The following is a 19726-nucleotide window of genomic DNA, read 5'->3' on the forward strand; positions in this document are numbered from 1 at the left end:
TGTCACTGCTATGTTTGGTGAACAGGAGCCATTAGATTTGATTATGAAGTGCTTTTAAACAGGAAAATTTTTAAAGAGATTTTCAAAATGCCTATCTCAGTTCATTGACCACTACCTTAATTTGAGATTTGTAGACTGAATATATTGGTTTTTTAATTCAGAACACAAGGGAAATTTGTTTTGCTTGTCTTAGAAAATATTAGAACAAATCAAAAGTGATATGAAAGCTTTAATTAGAAAATATTTAGATTTGTGATGCAAATGAGTTTATGAAAATGATCCACTTGCGGTAGAGGAATAATGGAGCCAAATTATTGGAAAGTAAAGATAACAGCATATCTGGGGTCTCATTGTTCAAGAACTGCCTATAAATATAGTGCATTATTACTCAAGCATTACCAGGTTATCTCAACATTGCTCAAATTTATGCAAAACACTTTTCTGTATCTTTGGAAAAATGATGTGAGAGTATCTGGCTATTTAAATTTTGGTTGGTCACTGTTGCCACATACAATGCAGACAGAAAAAAAATCAGAGCTGCATTGCTAGAGTCAAGCAACATTATTATCTAAAAATGAGCTTGAGACAGGAATTCTTTGTTTTTCATTCCTTGCAAGTATTCTGTAATTAATCAGAAAATTCAATTCAACTGTGAAATGAAATAAGTAAAGAGACAAATCTCCTTCGTCAATCCCCAACACCTTGCTGACCTCTTGTTATTGCTAAAGTGAAATCTGTTCTGTATTTAGAAACCACACTCCTTCCAGCAGCACTTGGAAGGAAAGGTTGAAGTGTGTAGGCCCTACATGCCAAGCACACTCAGGAGGGGTTGTGACAGTAGCCAGGAGTGAGTGTCTCAAAGCAAGGGTTGTCCCTCTTCCTCCAATTAAAAAGAAGCAGCAGGGACACTATCCCTCTTCCAATGGCTGTTTGAAAAACATTAATTTATAGAGGAGACTGAGGTGCTCAAACATGCATGACTACTCAAAATCCATGACTACCTTCCTTTGCTGTAGTCTATGTCTTAAATTTCTCTGTTGTGCCAGTGGGATGACAGCGGTACAACTGTCTCCTTCAGCACAGAAAGTGTATTTTAATTTTCTATACTCATCTGCATGGTCATTTTCTCTATAGAAGTATTGAGTATTGTATGCTCAATAAACTTTTGTCTCAGCTGTCTGGGCTATTTTTGTTTGTTTTGGTTTTTTGTTTGAAGCTTCTGTTTGTTTGTGTTTTTAAAGAATAGTGTAAGTTTTGCTTATCTTTTTGGAGAGAGTCTGTTTTAAGACAGGGTGCTGCAAATGAAGCCTCTCCTCATCCATCAGTGCAGATTGGCTAGCAGCCAGGTGGTTCCAGCCTTTTCCAGGTTTCCCATGTCTGCTGCAGGCAGCTCTGCTCACTATGCTGCACTGTGCATTCGTGCTTGGTGTGGGCCACTGTCACAGGCTAGGTTTGGGTTTAATGATGGGAGATGGCACTTACCAGTTAAGTCACAGAGTTTATTTTTATGTTTTTCTGTTCTTTTTCAGTACAGCATTATATGGCAAGGACACTTATTCTTTGCAGATATGATTAGGTGACTTCTTCATCTTTTGTGAGGCTGAAACTGCAGATATTTTGGGCTATGTGTATTCTTTAGGGAATAAAATATAGGAATCTCTAAAAACTCCAGCTAACGAGCAGTAAATTCATCGGCAAGTTATTGTCCTTTCCCCTTGGTTTATTCTTAGTCTACAAAACTTAGTTTAGAGTACAAAAGGAAAAGAACAGATTCCCTTGACTCTCTTGCCCCCTCTCCCTACTTTTCTGTGATACAGAAGGTGTAGCTCTGAATACAGTTGTCCATCAAAATAAATTATCATCTACTTTGTCAGCAGGGAAAGCATCATAGATTGTGAGTTTCTTTTGATAATTTTGCTGTAGCCTCTGTGAGAAGAGGGGTTTTTAGATGAGTTGGTGTTCCCCGGTTTCTGAAGGCTTAGTTGTGTCAGCCATCAGTAGTATCAACACCTATTGCTACTCTAGTGATGCTTCACTTTCTAGTCTTGTTTCTGGTTTTCCGGGTCTTAATCATCCTGAAACAATTTGAAGAAGTTGGAGTTTTCTTTTTCAGCCATGAAGAGAATACACAATAAAGGTACTCTATTAGAGCGAGAGAATGCTATAGCAGTGAGGACTTCATGCAATGGAAGGGGAATGTGGCATCATCCTCCTGCTTGATTACCTGTGCCTGACCTCCAACTGACTCTGTTTAAATTATTATCTCCTCACCTTTACAAATATATAGGTTTTTCTGCAGTGTATCAATTGTAGGTTGTATAACCTATACTTGAGGTTATTTTATCTATAGAAGCAGTGTAACAGAGAGTTGAGCAACTCATGGGTATGAAAATACTGGTTTCTCAATCCATTTTAGTTTTAGCTTTCCTCCTCAGGCTGTGTACTCTGTGTACTAGCATGCTATTGTAATGCTGGTGGGTTTGTTTGTTTGTTTTTTTTTTGTCTTGGTGCCATTATTGTTGCATTGTTGTTTGTTTTGAGTCAGGTTTTTTGAACCTATTGCTATGCTGCCCTACATGCTGCACATCGTGACTCACAGGCCATCTGATAATGAGGGCTGACATAAATCCACTTTCAAGTGAACATTCCAGAAAACAAAAAAGCTCACAAAGTTGAGGAGTTCTGTTTATAGTTGCTCTTTTCTTTTGCTCATGAACAATAACAATTTTACACTAAGTAGGTTTTTAGACTCTATTTTTAATAGGAGAGGGCAAAGTTTGGGTTTTGGTTGTGGTTTTTTTTTCTTTTTTTTTTTTTTTTTTCTTTTTTGGTTGGTTGTTTTTTTTTTCCTATGTGATAATCTCTTTCTAGCTATGCTGCTTCAGTCAGCACCTCTATTCAGTGTGTTGTCCTATCTCTAAACCATAAGGCTGAGTTGTATGGCCCAGATAACCCAGGAGAGAACTGTAATTGTAAATTCAGGAAGAAGCCAGAATGTCACTGCCCCAGAATGCATTCCGTGTACTGAACAGTTTCACCTAATTGTTCATTTCTCCCTCTCTTCATCTAAGACTTACTGTAAAATGCTTTCATGACTTGAGAGTTTTCAGAGGAGTTAAGACATGTCAAAGCATGGTGTGCTATGTGCTGAAATGGCTTTCTTACAGTTTTGGTGACCTAGCTGAAGTGCTGTGAATATCTATTCCTAACTACTATGTCTCAACCCCATTCTTGTCTCAACATTATAGAACATAAAATGCCCAGAACCAGTGAACCTGATTGTTCACCAAGTGCTGTAATACATAAATGTTTTACATTCGATCTCACATTTTTAATATATAGCCATAAAAAGTTAATTTCAGTGCTAGAAATATCCATACTCTTAACTGTTATTAAAATAAAATTTAAAAAATATAAACATATGAAAAAAATAATGGTGTCAATTTGCCAGATATTTAGAATCATTAGTTTCATTTATTTCCATGCTTATCTTTTACTAAATATTTTTTCTGTATCTAATGCAGTTGGAGGTTGTCTCTTATAGCCCAGCTTTGTATTTTAGTGATATTTTTAATATATAACACATACTTGGTTAAATCATAGCCCGTTCTTTCTATCTGTGTGTTTTAAGACAGAAAGCCTTGTTGGGTTACTGTGTGATTAAATGCTGATTTTCCTGTCCCACAGATGTGTTTAAGACTGTAGGTTTATTAAAATATTTAATGTAGATTAAAACATCATCATATATTAAACTGCAGTTACCATCTTCTTGGAATATTAGAGTACATGCAGAAAAATGACACATTATCTGGGTGTATGTGTAGAGAAAAATTAATTTCAGCCATTTTCACCACCAGCTGTAAAAGGAGGAAAATGCCTTATGGTACTTTAGATAATGCAGTTCTGAAACAGACCTTGTTGCCTCACTTCAGGCATAATCCATGTAATGGCTGTATTGCAGTGAGGATAAGATCATCTTATAAGTACCGTAAATGCACAGTCTGCCATGTTTACCCAGTTTTTCCTTTTACAGTTCCTTTTTTAAATCATACTTAAATAGATTCCCAGCAGTAGTTTATCTGTGATGCATCAGAAGAGAGATATTTTGGGTTTGGGAGAACAAAAAGCCCTATAGGTAGTAATTGCTGTTCTCTCACGAATTGTTAGCAAAGAGCATCCCATTCCACCAGAGGAAAAAAAAGGAGAGGTTATTTTCAGGCACCCCTGCAAGCAGAAATCATCCTAAGCTATGTGTTTTAATAGGGAAAATCCTGGCATAAGTAATTAGAAAGGCATTTACCTCAGAGATAAAAGAGTTTTGCTATAATGTTAAAACCACTAGTGTTGACAGGGACAGCTATAGAAAACAAGTAATGTTCCATTTTAATATCAATTGTGACATTTATTAATATTTTAGAAAGCAGGGAGCATGTCTGTAACAATCAAATGCTCTGGGAAAGCAGCAGTTTACCAAGTGCTTCTTAAAACAGATATATTGTCAAGCTATGTATGGTGTGGCTGTGTCATTTACTTGAAACATGTACACAATGTATTTGTTATCAGCACGTCTGGTTGCACTTAAATGAGCAGTAATGTAGGAAAAGTGCTTTTCAAGGCACTGAGGAAGCCATTGGAAGCTCCATTTTGCATGTGCTTCTTAAGAGAATGATTTTGATGAGGGTATATAGAGCTTTCCATAGGTGTGAGTCACCCTCATAAACAAGGGTGACTTATCCAACATTTCCCAGGTGCTCTTTTCCTTCCTCCCTGAACTTCTGCAGAAACTTGTGGGTTAGTGATATGTGTTGCATTGCGTTTTTCTTCTAAGGACCAGCATGTTTTTTCCAATTCAGGCAAGCAGGAAAGCTGGTTTTGGAAAGTTATTTACTGCTGTTGCCTTTGACAAGCAGCAGTGAGAAGGTGAGTAGGAAGGAAGACTTTGAGCCAGATGTGGGAACATTATTTACTTGCACTACTCTCTGCTAACCCAGGGTTCTTCTGGAGCCATTTATTCAAATTAAGTACTTGTAATATTGCTTATTCCATTTTTAAAGATGTAAGATTTCACAAATTTTAAAAATTCTTTGGTTGCAGACTGTTGTATTTTACAGCAGACAATAAAACTGTTAACAACTATGTAACTCTTTTCATCTATTGAATTGTCTACAGACCTGAGATGTTAAAAAAAAAAAACTTATTTCAAACTGTAGTTAGGAAAAACAGAACCAGAAAAGAGCAGGAAGTCTTTCCAAGAGGAAAATATTGCATTGTAAACTTTGATATCCAATTAATTTAGTTTGAATGAAAGAAGCTCATTGAACAGAATTGCCTTCTGTTATTACAAGGTAGTGTTATATTGCATTCTGAATATCAGACAGCAAAAGAATTTTCACATACTGAGAAGCATACATAGGAGCACACTCCCCAAGTAGGAATGCCATGGATACCATTTTTATTCTCATTGTTCTTGATGTTTTCTTTAGGTGATTGTTAGTTAATGTTAGAGAAATGTGATTGCTTCACACTGTGTGGACCTGTGATGGTTTGAAGGCAGTTTCAGAGAGATGAATGCATGTGAAATTTTTGCACAAAATTAAAATTTAGGTGTTTCATTTCTGTAGTCCCAGAGAACCACTGGCATACCTGTCCAGCAATTTGTGGAAAAGCCATCTTTCCAAGTAATTCTGAAAAGGTATCTGCTGTGGCAAAAAAAAAAAAAAAAAAAAAAAAAAAAAAAAAAAAAAAAAAAAAAACCAAAGTAAAGGCAACTTCTCAAATTTCTTCACCAGTTAACAGTGGCTGAAGCTCAGAAGAAGATTGTGCTGAGTGTTACACACTTCTCTAATTACTTGTGACTAAGTTCTAGTTTATTTCACTGATTACTTATCTGTGCATTAGGGCCAAACACTTTTTAAACATTCCCCAGCTATTGCCTTAATTTTCACAGATGTTTTTCAGTTCTACTAGATATTGTCCTTCTCCCTTATTCTATTAAGGATTTTATTAGGTCATGCTATTTCCACGCTGAATCTTTTCCCAGCAATCAGTAAGATGGGGTATGTGGGATAGGCATGTTTTGCTCAGATCTGAATTCTGTCCAGAACCTCAACATAACAAAATAATTGACTCCAAATCAGCTTGGACCAATGACTCTGAAAAATACAATTCCCCATCTGTGACTCTGCTTCTATTTTTGTTCTCTTCCAGCTAAAATGTATTCTGAGAAGAAGAATTGTAAGGAAGCTATTACCTCTCATAGATCATCTCCTCTGTTGTGTACTTAATGCCAAATCCACCATCATAAAAAGGTAAATAAACATGGAATATCTGTATTTCTTTTCTTGGTTTGTTAAACCAAGTAATTGGATTTTGCATAAGGACACTTTAAAATTTTCATGAATACAGTGAGGTGCCTTCTTGCTTTTAATTATTTTAAATTTCCACTGTTTCTAATAGGATCCTTATCTTTAGAGTATTCTTTCTTGAAGGGACAATCAAACAGTAAGTGAATTCTTGGCCCACTGGAGTAAAAAAAAAGCTGTTTGCTTCAAAGCATCTCTCACTATTCTGCTCTATTTCTTGAGCTGACAGCCAACCCTCAGAAATAAGTGACATTCCGTACTGCACATTTCTTATCTTCTTGTCACTGTCCCTGCTTTGGCTTGAGAAGTGAAAACCCAACCCTACTGAAATAGGGATGGGGGGAGATGGGGAAATAAACAGGCACTGGGCCAGAAATTCTTTATATTGGAGATATTTGTTGATACTGGGAATGAAAATACTTATGTTGGGGAAAGGCATCTGAAGTTCTTTCCTTGTTTTTTCTTTTTCTAGTAACTCAGATTTCTGAGGGACATACTTCTGCTGACATGAAACATCCCATATCCTTCTAGCAGCCTGTAGTATTATGAACATTTTGGAATCAAACAATATCTCCTGAACTGCTCTGTTGGAAAGGATCTTTTAGCATCTCTTGAACTGTAACCTCTTTAGTTATGTAGGGAGGGGAAAAAAAAAAAAAAGAGATCTGCTGAAATTGTGACCTCTCACTGCTGAAGGGATTGGAAAGTCTTGGGCTCACAGTCAGTTTCCACATGTTCTGTCTTTACTGCTACTGGTGAACCACATTACAGTGTGAGACTGCTGTCTGAGGAGCTGTGCAGGCGCACACAGCACAGCTTCTGCTTCAAGGGACTTGGAATAAACTATTTTGTTGATTGAAAAGTGCACAGATGATATTACTTGCTCCAGGGTATTCATCTGGTCAATGAAGAAGCTGTGTAACTGTTCTGCCCAACTGTTAATAATTTTGTTCCCTTACAAAATGGAATGTGATAAAAATAAAACCTTTACTTGATCTTTTCCCCTTAATTACAAGTTCCCAGATTGGTGATGAAGACATAGCTTGGTCTATCTCAAATCCTTCATCCACCAGATTTTTTAACTCATTCTTTCCTCACCATGACACTTACAGGCTGTAAGTTGTGAGTAATAATAAGCTTTATTTGTTGATGTTACTTGTTTTGTCTTATTACTGTTTCTGAGACCTCTTCTAGTTCCAAAGAAACTGTTTGCCATCTTGTTTACATAATTCTGTTTTAATCTTTCCCTTCGGTTAATAGTCTCTTCCTTGATAGAGCTCTATATTGCCTAAAGGATTTCTGTCCACAAAGGTGAATCAAGTCAGTAGGTTAATGAAGATTTTCACTCAGCGATCCCCTCCCTCATAGCCTGGATTTTTACCCCAATTTAAACAGTGTGAACCACCAATTTTACTCCCTACAATTTCAAAAGAAGAAGAAAGCATCTTTTTCATTTCTTTTTTTTTTTTTTTTTGCATTAGACAAATTTACTTTGCAAGAGCAGATTTTTGTTTCTTGAAGGGCATCATGAGCTTTACAGGATATTGAGAAATCCCAGCTCCAGCCATGTGAAGGATAAACCTATTGGTGCCTCAGGCAATGCAAGTAAAGGACTTGCCAAACTCAAATGTTTATTCCTTTGGGAAAATATCCTAAGCACTGTAATTTCACAAGATGATTCAGTTGCCCCATGGCTTATTTATAAAACTTTAATGTGTTAAATACAATTAGTGTAAGCATCCTAATCTCTCTAGAGACTCTTGTCTTATAGTATTGCTTGGAGCTTTTGTAAAATAGTCTGGAATATTTAATCTTTTTTGGTTTTGATTGTTTTTATTTTCTGAGCCTGAATAGAAAAGGAAATTTCAAAGATAAAGTATTTTCTTCTTCTTTCAGGCTACTACACTCTGCTGGTGAAGCTGAGGTAAACTGGTTCTGTCCTGGAGCAATGATGCAGTTTGGGTAGTTCTGGTTGTATGCAATGATTTTTAATTTTTTTTTAAATCCCTGTATGATGAGAACATTGTAATTTGGCCTGGATGGGACTTATTTCCTGTTATCAGATGGAAAAGGAAAGTGCCAGTTTCTTTTTAAGTGGTTGGTGATTCTGGGAGAATGTAAAACTAGAGATCTCTGCTGCAGTAGTGACTGTGTCTGCTTATCAAGACTGAGAAAATAAGGTGAGGTGTTTGGTTTTTTAAGACTTAAATATTTTGGCACCTTTTTCTGAATGAAAGGAAGAGTAGTTGCAATGTGCTTTGCCATGTCATCAAATGTACATAAAGTAATGATGAATTTGGATTTTAGGTCTACTTATGTGGGCTTTGTCTAATGCTAAATATCTGGACTGTGTTTAATACTTATTAGTCTTTAAAATAATTTCATTTTCCCACAATGCTCTCACCACTAATGGCTAGCAGAAGAGGGCTGTCTTTCTAATTGAGACTTTTTAGGCTGCTGGTAGTAATTCACACATTGACTCTTACATGCCTAATTGTGTGAAAAGGGTAATTTTAATTGATAGACACTAAAAAGAATTTCAGCCTCTCATCGTGGGGAAGGAGTCTCAACTTATGGATTCGGTGTAAATTAGTTAGTTTATTTTTATCTGTTAGGAAAGTTTGGACATGTGGATGGGACACTGGAATTTGTTGTCAGAATTTCAAAGTAAACAATACACGTAAAAAAATGTCACTTCCATAAAATCTCAGAGAGCTTGTGAGCCTATCAAAAACATGGTGCAGATTCAAGTCACTTCAGACACTGTGTGGGAGCAAGGCCCAGTTAAACAGAGATTGATGTAAAGGTGATTTGACAATATTCAAAATTTCTCAGTCATTAGTGAGTTTTGGGCCCACCTTTTTCTATTATTGCTGTGTTCAACAGAAAAAGCAATCAAACCTTGAACAATCTTAAAAGTTCAAGGAAATATTTCTCACTAGTTTTATTGAATGAAAAGGGAGTTTGACTGCCAAGGTCACGTGTGAACAGGAAAGAATACAAATACAACAGAACGACACCATGATGACAGACCTAAAGGAAATCTTTATCTGAGTAATTATCACAAATAACTGTTTATGGATGGTAGCAATGTGTGCTGGAAAGGTTTTCTGTTTCTGAGCTTCATGGAGGAAATTTTTAAGTAAGGATTTATATGAAAAGTGGGACAACAGGCAGTAAGTGGTGATGGATGTAAGAAACCAAGGAGAAAGAAGAAATAGGGAAAATGGGAGTAGAGGAAGTGAAATAAGAGCAGAGACAAGTTTGTCCTTTAGCTGCTTCTCAGTATAGTTTTTGGTACTGATCCTTTCAGCCTCAGAGCATTTATTAAGGGGAAGAAGTGCACTAAGTCCTCAGCTGGTCACACTGCACTGATGGGGCAATAACATCTGTTTAGTGGCCATGCAGGACACAACTTCAACACATTGTTGAAGTATAGTTTGATCTTTTGTGTTATCACTTTCCCAGAAAATGGTGATTTCATTCTGCTGTCACTGATTTCAACAGCAATGATTATCCATATAATTTGTGACTGATACTATGGACACAGTTAATTGCACCTAAAATTCCTTCCATTTGTTTAGCTTGGGATTCTGCTGCTGTGATTTATCTTTCAGCTTTTATTCTCCCATCCACAACAAAAATATGTGTTTGAAACAAAGACTTATATAAAATGGCTTTGCCTATGACAATAAGCAGGTTGTAAATGAGATGTGACAAGGCAGAGGATGGTTATTCTGGTTTAATAACTACAGTTAATCAGTTGATCAATCACTCTATGTCCCTAGGGAAAATTATGCATTACATGGATGCAGACGATCTGTTGCATTGCCCTTGGGGAAGTTTAGGTTCTTCTATGTGATAATCATCTGCTCAGAAGTGACAGTGAATTTAAAATACCACCTTTACAATCTCTCTAGATTGGTGGATCCTCAGATTGGATGATATAATCAGGAGTCAGTGCAGGTGATCTATAACTCTGTTCTACTCAAAGAGGGTATGAGAAATTTTGTTGAGTTTTTCCAAGCATTGGCTGTAATAAAGCAAGATAGAAATTAGTCCTTTATGATTACATAAACTTACATGAACTGGTGAATACAGATAGAGAAATAAGCCAGATGATTAAATGGTAAATCTATCCAGATGTATCTTTTGCAGAAATCCTGTTTTAGTCTGAATTATAGGTATGGTTACATTTTGTTCTCAGTGTTAAACATGGCCTTAAATCTAATTAATTTTTCTTTGAACTTGAGAAGTGATTTCTTGCCATGAAATCTTGAGACCCTTCAGGATAAACTGAAATATTAGAGTTTTTTTCCCAGGACAGTGAGAGTCTGACCCTTTGTCACTAACTCTAAATGCCCAGATGTTTTAACATACACAGATACTCTTTTGTTTGCATGAGCCTTGTAGAAAACAGTGTGATTAAACAATTCTGTCTGTATGTATTACCTGCAGTCTATTTTCTTCTAGTTTGTTTTTTTGCCCCTTATTACAGCTTATCTATCCCTGCAGTTTTTTTCCCCTCCCCTGGAGTAATAATTGTCTATTTGCAGCACTGTCAGCATCCTCACAGTAACCAGCTGTGATCTCACAGGCAGCAGTGGATCATGATTTCTATTAAAGAATATATAAACTTTTAAACCCAGCAGATTTTCACGACCCAATGTACATTTTAATGAGAAACTAGTTTTTTTGTTCATCTAGATAACAAAAGTAAAATCAGTGGCTTTGAATGTCATGGTACACTTCCCATTGTGTGAGCAACGTGTTGTTGACAAGACTGTATTCTCACTTACTCCAATGAGGAATAACTATTCTTTTGCTATAATTAGGCTCTGATTTTAATAGATATAGAAGGTGGATAACAAAGATACAGAATAAGAAATTGTATTGCTTCAAAGAAGAGAAGATAATGTAGAATATGGAAAAACTAATTGTGAACTGTTCCAATTTTTCAGTAGTTTGTTTTCAGTAACTCCAGTGAGTGTTGTCAACGCAACGTGCAGTTGTCTGCCCTAGAGTTAGGAGCACAGTTCTGTTTTTTTAAGAACTTATTTTCTGATATCTTTCAGAAAGATTATAGTGTGATTTGAAACCTTAACCCATTCTGAATGAGTGAATTGGAAAACAAAGAACGGTAATAATTGGGGAGTAAATAAAAGTAAAAAAACAGGCCAAAGTTGGGTTTACTTTTCTGAAGCCTTCTTAAACTTGTATATTTACTGCCCAAAAAGTGATCTGCTTCCTGAGTCACACTCCATGGGAGATGGCCTGGCAGATTTGGTGCCAAATACTGTTTCTCTAGAATAAGTACAATTGCTTCAATTGATGAGCAATCAAAGACATTTTGGCCATGTTTTTCTTTATGGTAATTTTTAGTTTGCTTTAGGGTAACTATTGGATTTAATGGAGAACTACAAAAACATGTATGATATGCCAGTTAAAAAATTTATAGACCAGGTCAGGTAATCACAATAAAACATCTTCAATAATTTGAAGTAAAACCAATATTTTTGAAATACCTACAAAGTCCAATAGTTTGTGTTGGACATTGAGAACAGGTTATTTTGGTCTGCAAAAAGGATGTGGTTTGGTCCAGGAGATCAGAGAATAAACTAGAATAAATGGCAAAATGATTTTGTTAATTAAGGAGACATTCCAGGGAAATGTTGGTAAGAACGATGCCTGTTGTGTAGACAATCTGCCAGTGAAGATGTGAGGGGTGGGTTCATCATTTCCATGCACAGAACACACCAGCTTGTGGCATATGAGAAAGACTTAACTGCTGTCTCAAGAATGAAAACTCACTATTTGGGAGCAGCAATCAATTTCTCTAACTCACAAAACACCTTACCTGTGTTACCATGGGATTTGCAGATATGAGAAAAATACCTGGACAGAGGGGATAATTTGCAGAAAACAAGTTGGTTATTTTATCCCTTGGTTTTATTTGCTTTATGAGTTGAATATGTCACTTCAAAGGCATGAAATTCTCTCTCTGGAATTTCATTTCTAGATATTCAGGGATAATTTGTAGTTGTGGTCCATATCTTCTTAGGTACAGTTGCTTGGATACGCTGTGGGATCCTGTTTCTTCTCCTCCTTGAGTATGCAAATGCTATAGGCTATGCAACTATTTTTGGTCATGAGCTTTTGATAATAGGATACTGAAATTCTCCTTCTGTAGACATTCCAGAAGAAAACCTTAATTGTATTAATGTTGTCAGGAAGTATCAGCAAAGCTGTTTAAAGACAACGAGTGAATTGCAGTGGGTATTGACACTCTTTTGTGAGTGGAATGATTGATTGTGTTTCAGAGTGAACAGCTACCAGATATTTTGACTGGCAGATTTTTCAGGGCATAGGGTTTCCCTCCTTTAAAAGTACAGTTTTCTCTTCTTTCTGAAATAAACTTAAAAAATGTGCAATTCTTTCTCCCTTGAAGGATTTAGGTAAAAGTACATTAGAAAACCTTATTTTTTTCTCTCTCTACCCCAAAAAAACTTGCCTTCTACTAAGAAATATCAAGTCCATAATGAGAATTTAGGAGCCTTGGCTGTCTAAAGCCTAATTCTAAAATTTATTCTTTTTTGTAAGTAGGAAATGATTTTTTCGCAAACAGCTTGTTCAGAAGAATCAAAACATGAAGTAGCTTCAGTAAGATATTTGCACGTTTGGAGACAAGAAGGTGTCTGAATCTGACAGACTTTTTTGTGGTCCTGAGTATTTCAGTAGTGTATTAATTTCTCTGTCGTAAGTCTCTCTTATGCTGGCTGAATGCTAAATACTTGCTTTAGTTGCAAAGGCAATAAAAGCTTCATGTTTGTACAGGGTTCTTTTCTTAGATGAGTTACTGCAGTTTCATTGTTTTTATTTTTATAACCCAAAATAATTACTTTTGTTGCATGTATTGAACTGAAAATGTCCTTCAACATAAAACCTCAGAAGAGAATTTCCACTGCCTCAATCCTTTGCTTGGCTTATGGCACGTGTTTTGTAGCAGCATTCTTTCATACTCCATATATATGTGTTGTATTTCATGCAGTATCACTGTAACCAGTCCATTTCTTTGGTACAAAAATAACCATTGTCTGTGCCCATCCAGAATGTTCTGTGTACATAAGAAAATCCTGGATTTACTTATTATGAGAATGGGGTCACCTACTGGTCATAACAAAAGTTTCATTATTTTAAGCTGTCTGTCATTTACATTAACTGGGATATGCCTAAGAACCTTTCTTAATGACTTTGTGTTGTTTCAATTAAGTTGTTCTTGGATCAAATCAAATAATGGTAGGATTTGTTGATCTGCAAAACTGCCTTCCCTATGTGGATGGGTAAGAGATTATCCCACCAGGGGTTTAGAAATCCAGGAAATTAAAAAAAATATATCTGAATGACTAAATGTTTTCAAAAGGAGGAAACATCTATGATAATGAAACTGAGTCTATTTTAAAATGCGAGGGATCCTCTTGAAAGCCAATACTAAGCACAGTCAAAGAAAACATTGTGCACTAACCACTGTGCATTATGATTATAAAACTAGGTCTCATTTAATCCATCAATATTTTGGTATGTTTAATATTTAAAGAGTGTTTTTAAACCATTATTCAGAAAACACTAGGACAAAAATTACTTTACAAATAACAAAGCATACAAGAATGGAAGTTAATTTGACCTTTATCACTGTATTGTCATTAGGAAAAGAAATTCAATTGCAGCAGTAGTCTACATATATATGTAATCTGTATCTTTTCAAAACAGGAGAATACATCAGAGCATTTTCCATAATTTTGAGACTTTTACAAATCAGTTGCGTAATAAAATATGAAACTGTAATAAATGCAGTTATGCATGCCAAATATATGCCAAATGCTTTATCTTATTCAATAGAAGGAAAAGCAGATGGTTGAAGGAAATTTGTTTTCCCTGCAATCAGTAGAACCAATTTCAAAAAGTACTTAGAGAAGGTGACAGTGAGTCATCACCTTTGTTTCATCATAATATAGGAAACATTCCCTTATCATCCCAAGTGACCTGAATATATGTTTTTGTATTTAAAACTTAGTTCATAAATTAAAAATTATTAGAGGAAAAATATAAGGTTTTAATAAAGTATTAGATGATTTGAAACCACACCTTTCCGTAAGAGCTTGCCTGGGATTTCATTTCCCGTGGATTGTCACTTATGATTAGGATTGTTACACTGGGTGCCATGCATCCCAAAAGGCATTCAGGGACTACTGATAAACTGATTAATAGTCCAAAGTGAATTTCATGTGCCATAGACAAACTGCTACTGGCTTGTTCAAATGCTGTGAATCCTCTATGACACATTGGTGCCACCCTGTGATAACAGGGTACAGGTACTCTCTGTACCTTAATTCTCCACTAGAGTTAAGGGAACACAACTTTACATCCTGATGGTAAATTAATTGGTAGCTATTGATCATACACATTGTACAGCAGAAAACTTCACAGAAAAAACTTATGAAGAATTAAAAATGGGGTAGAATGGCATGTTTTTGAGGTGACATTAAAGACCTGAGGCATCACATTGAAAAATGGAGATAAAATGAAATGAAATACTCTTTTGTTCACTGAACTTCATCCATCTTATTCACCAAACAGTTTGGAGTCCAAGGGAAATCCTAATATATGAATCCATGATTGCAGAAGGAGTGCTGTGAAATCTGCTCTTGCAATGGCTTAGAAAGTTGTCTGAATTTCTGCTGTTCAGTTTTCTCTTCAGCTGAAACCCAGTAATCCTCCACAATGCTTCTAGTCCAAGATAGACCATGAGGTTGCTTACAATCCCTTTGGTGACAATTAAAACTAAGGGCTTCTTCCTCTTGTGAAAAGTCTCTATGTTTCAGGGGATGTGATGGTAGCCCCTCAGACAGCTCAGATCCAGGAGCAGAAACAAGTCTGTCTGTGCCCTACTCAGCAGTGTTGTCAGCCTTGTGTACTCTGAGCTCTGGTCCTCTCAGGAGTAAGAGCTTGGTAGAGCTGTCAATACCAGGCAAAACAATGTCTGATTTTATGAATTATTTTCTTTCAGCTCACCACTAAAAATTATTGCAATGAATTTAATTTATATATTTGCAAATGATGTAACCTGAAACATACTACAGCTGACAATCTGAATTGCTCATGCTGTCAACTGTTTGGAAGAGCTCTCAGCCTACAGTTTGACATGTGCTTCCTCAGAGGAGAACAAGGTGAGTTGTTTTGCCAAACTTGCTGTTTATCCAGCAAGTAATTTGTAGGGATATTTCTTTCACTGACATTCTTTCAACATTAAACTTTAATGAGTTCCCCTTTGAAGCTTTACTTTGCAGTTTCTTTTCTAGACCCTGAAAACTATTTTGTCCACTTTGTAACCTTAAGGCTGTGGTTGGTGTCTCCCAGGCCTCTTAATGTTCATGATGGTGCATATTTGCTTTTCATTAGCAGCAACACAAGGGGAAATAATAAAAATTAAGCCTGCATACAAGTTGTTTAATATGAGGCTTTTTCCTTCTGCCCAGCCCTACACACTCTGTTGAAGGTAGTCCCTCCTGCCTTGCGCTGGGCTACTGGGACAAAAGACAAATGTTTCAGTGTGGAAGGATAGGGAAGAAGTCAGAATTTGTACACTGAGATCTGTGGCACGGAGTCTTTGTAGTGCCCAAAGACCTGAAGGTAGGAGAGTGTTCCTTGGCTGTCTGGGTCTCTCTGGGCCTTATTACACAGCTCAGGCCCTGGGCTGTTCGCTTCGGCAGTGGCACATGGCTGTGAAGAGCTGCACCTGCAGCTGAACAGGGGCATGGGAGTCCTGAACTAGAGCCAGATAAATGCAAAGGAGTTAGTCACACAGTGTGAGATACAAAAGGCTTAATGAGCATGAATATCTAGGAGAAACTTAAGAGAAACTGAGCCAATTGTCTGTACACTGCTAAAGAAAATAAAGAGTAAATGGATTTAAACATGTTCAGGTTCTAAGTTCAGATGCATACTTTTACAAATAGTAACATGAATAGTGTATATTCATGCAAGGTTTACTCAGTATTTCCTTTGCAAAAAAGAGGGAAAAAAGTGATATTAAAACACTTTGTATATTACAAAAGACCTTTTTTTCTGCTTGACTGTTCAACATTTGGAGCTGAGTATTTGTAGAGTTAAAACCTTGCATTTTAGAGTCACTATTTATTTTCAATGTTAATAAATAAATAAGTGCAGGAAGCAAGAATGGAAGATTTGTTTGCAGAAAGTGGATATTGTTTTAAACATTTGTCAAAGTGAAAATGAGCTAACTATGAAAAGAAATCCTTTTTGTCCCTTTTTACTTTAAATTATCTGTTCTGTAGCATATCAATGAGTAATAATATAACTCATAGTTAATCAAAACAATCTGGTCTTGGAAGCAAGACAATTTATAAGTGTGTGATATATATCCATGACTCAGTAATCTGCCATAGTTTGACAATGGTGCATTTGTTGCAAAATACTCAAGAGCTTACGTAAGAGGCTAATACTGATCTCTGACATTTGGAGCCTGGCTCTGTGTGTTTATATAACACTTCTTAACGACTTAGGTTTTCCTGGCAAGTGCTGCTTTCATTGCAGCCTCTGTAAGATCTCTTTGCAAAATCAGTAAAAGATGCAAACTGTGAATGAAATGTTTATACTGGAAGGTTGGAGAGCCACATGTTGACTAGCAAATTTTTAAAGTCTGCTTCCATCAATGGGAATGTGGCAGGGTCTTGGCAGCTCTTGTGCCTTTGTAAGCTGTGGTATATTGCTAACAAAGCCCAATCAGGGCTTTTCTGTCAAGACTGTTAATTACTTGGATCCTGTTTCCGTCAGTGCTTGTAATGCCAGTTTGGAGGCAAGTGGATTCGTTGACCTGAAGCATGTATGAATTCTTCTCAAATGTCATTGATATTCTTTCTGAACAACCAAGAAAGAGGAGAAAATGTGTTTTATTTTCTCACTAGGTCACTGGAGATGGTGACCATTTGAAGCAGCATAATGCTGCCAAATGATTACCAGGGCAGACTATTTCATTGACAGCAGGTGCTCCAATGTAATACTCAACACTAGCAGTGGTTAACACACTAAGAGGGTGAGTGAGTGGTGTTATTTTCTGGCATTGTGGGACCAAGTAGGTAGTGTCTGGGTGATCCTGTGCTTTGTTTATCATATAACAATGAAAACCTGTGTTTCTGCAGCTTGCTGCCACAGGTTTTGACACAGAACTCTGTAATTTTATCCCTTTGTGAAGGGAAGTGACACAGACAAAAGGCTGGCTTTCTGAGGCCATGTCCTGGTGTGTGAAGATGTCTATGTGGGATTCCTCTGGAATTGCTAAGGGGAGGGAGAGCAGTGCCAGTGCTGGGCCCACCCATGCCAAGGCGAAGGGGCAGCTCTGTAATTGCAGGAGGACTCAGAAAACTGCGGTCTCTGCAGCATGGGAAACTCACTGCTCAGGCCATGTATAGTTTATAGGTAGATATTTCCACATTGCAGACAAGAGAGGGTACCTTTGTGCCATCAAACAGTGAGGTTACTTGGATTTTTATAAATATCTGGCCACAAGTAGGCCAAAATTGGCAAGTAACATATACTTCATCAGAAAATGCAGGTGTGTGTAAGATTTAGTGGTCACTGACTGAATCCACATTTCTCTCAAACTTTGTAAATATAACAAGAATTCATGCCTTTGGCTATAAATGGATTTGATGCTCATTGAATATCCTGTGTAAATCAGCTGCTGGTCTTTTTGTTCTGTGATATGGATATCTATAAACTAGGTCATACCAACCCCTACTAGCTGTTTCACTGGCTGACAGCCTGGCAGGAGAGAACAAGGTTAGGATGAAGACAGAAAATGAATTTCTGTTTTATCCCTGCAAGAAGGTCGCCCCTGCCAGATCTGGGTTTAGCTGTGTGGCTGGTCAGTGGCAGGAGTTTATGCTTTCTAATGCTGATTGTACTGAGCTCATTCTGGGAACAAAAGTTTTTGGTTTCTGCTGATGTCAATATGACTCCTTTACAGAAGCACTAAATTCAATCAATCAAAAAAAAAAAAAACCAACCAAACTTTGTGGCATGCTTTACTTTAATCTTTACCTTTATGATGTAGTGATTTTTCCCCTTATTTTTTTTAATAGTTTGATTATTCATTATTTCCTTTGATTGAATTTGACTTGATCACCTTTATGTCGCATCAAAAAGTGTGTCAGACCTGAGGACAGCTTGACTTCTCCAAATTCTTCCTTTTAACTTCCAACTCTAGATTTTAATGAGCATCTGATTCTACTCAAGCGGCAGCAGGCTATTATGTCTGCTGTGATACGGATTTAATTGTGTGCCTCTGTTACTATGCTGAGATTCCTGGAATCTCTGTAACCACTTTGATGTAGTGTATGTTTAAAAATGGTGTGAGTTATATTTTTTTCCCTCAGAGGTAAGGAAAATGTTTTGTAATTCAGGCTGAAATTATAGAAGGGAAAAGGAACATGGGAGGCAGTGAACATTTGTGGCCTTTCTGATCCATTGGTGGTAAGAATTTCAGCTGCAGTATTGCAGAGACCTGCTCGTGGTAACGTGTCGAAGGATTTGTCCTCATCGGCATTTTTGAGGTTGAATTTTATTAGGTGTTTTTAACCTCTCCCCTTTGATTTATTTTAATTATCATAATCTCTTTTGACAATCAACATTATTGCAGCATTTTTGCTGCTGGAAGTGCTATGATTTACATTGCTGAAAACCACATAGCTTTGCTAAAGAGGAATTGCTCTTTTATTGACAAGAAATCAAAAAACATCATAAAAATTCTCTGAAACAAATCTCAGCAGTTGATTTTGGCTGTATGGAGAAAGAGTTCCTGTTACTGCTGAAATCACTTCTGCTGTTCTATTACAACAAAGTCTTCCTTTGATTTCCATTTATATTAATTTCCTTTTACATATCTGTGGTGTGTGTTTTGTTGAGGTTTCTTTCCCATGAAGTTATTAAAGGCTTCAAATCAATGTTTGCATTATGAAGAAATAATTTATGAGATAAAAGTGGTCATAGGCATAGTAGAGCTAAAGCAACAGTATATATGGGAGTTTTCTGATAGCCTAGTTAAAATTATTTTCTATTGTTCTTGGGAAATAATAGGAAGCTGCTATGTAGCACAAATTAAAATACCTTTCAATATAGAAAAATCCCTCAAATTTCTATTTTTGTTTTAGTAAAATTTTGAGCCTTTCTTTTAGAAGAGGAGATAACATTTTGGAAAATCAAAATATCATTATGAAAAATGTTTGCATTTATCACAAAAAAAATCTGGAAAATGCAGGGGTATTCATTTGAAACAGGAATGTCATTGA

General features: G+C 36.5%; 1 long non-coding RNA gene across 3 annotated transcripts in view; it reads left to right on the plus strand.

The window, feature by feature from the left end:
* Positions 1-19726, plus strand: part of LOC137478965 (uncharacterized) — a 166382-nt gene that overhangs the window by 12505 nt on the left and 134151 nt on the right. Inside the window, exon 4 of one of the 3 annotated variants that reach the window (XR_011001906.1) lies at positions 10283-10364. The exons of the other annotated variants lie outside the window; for them this stretch is intronic. This is a non-coding gene — a long non-coding RNA (uncharacterized lncRNA). Of the gene's footprint in view, positions 1-10282; positions 10365-19726 lie in introns of those variants that run through there. 3 annotated transcript variants of the gene reach the window in all.

This window comes from Anomalospiza imberbis, chromosome 9 (genome assembly GCF_031753505.1).
Source record: "Anomalospiza imberbis isolate Cuckoo-Finch-1a 21T00152 chromosome 9, ASM3175350v1, whole genome shotgun sequence".
Taxonomy (NCBI): domain Eukaryota; kingdom Metazoa; phylum Chordata; class Aves; order Passeriformes; family Viduidae; genus Anomalospiza; species Anomalospiza imberbis.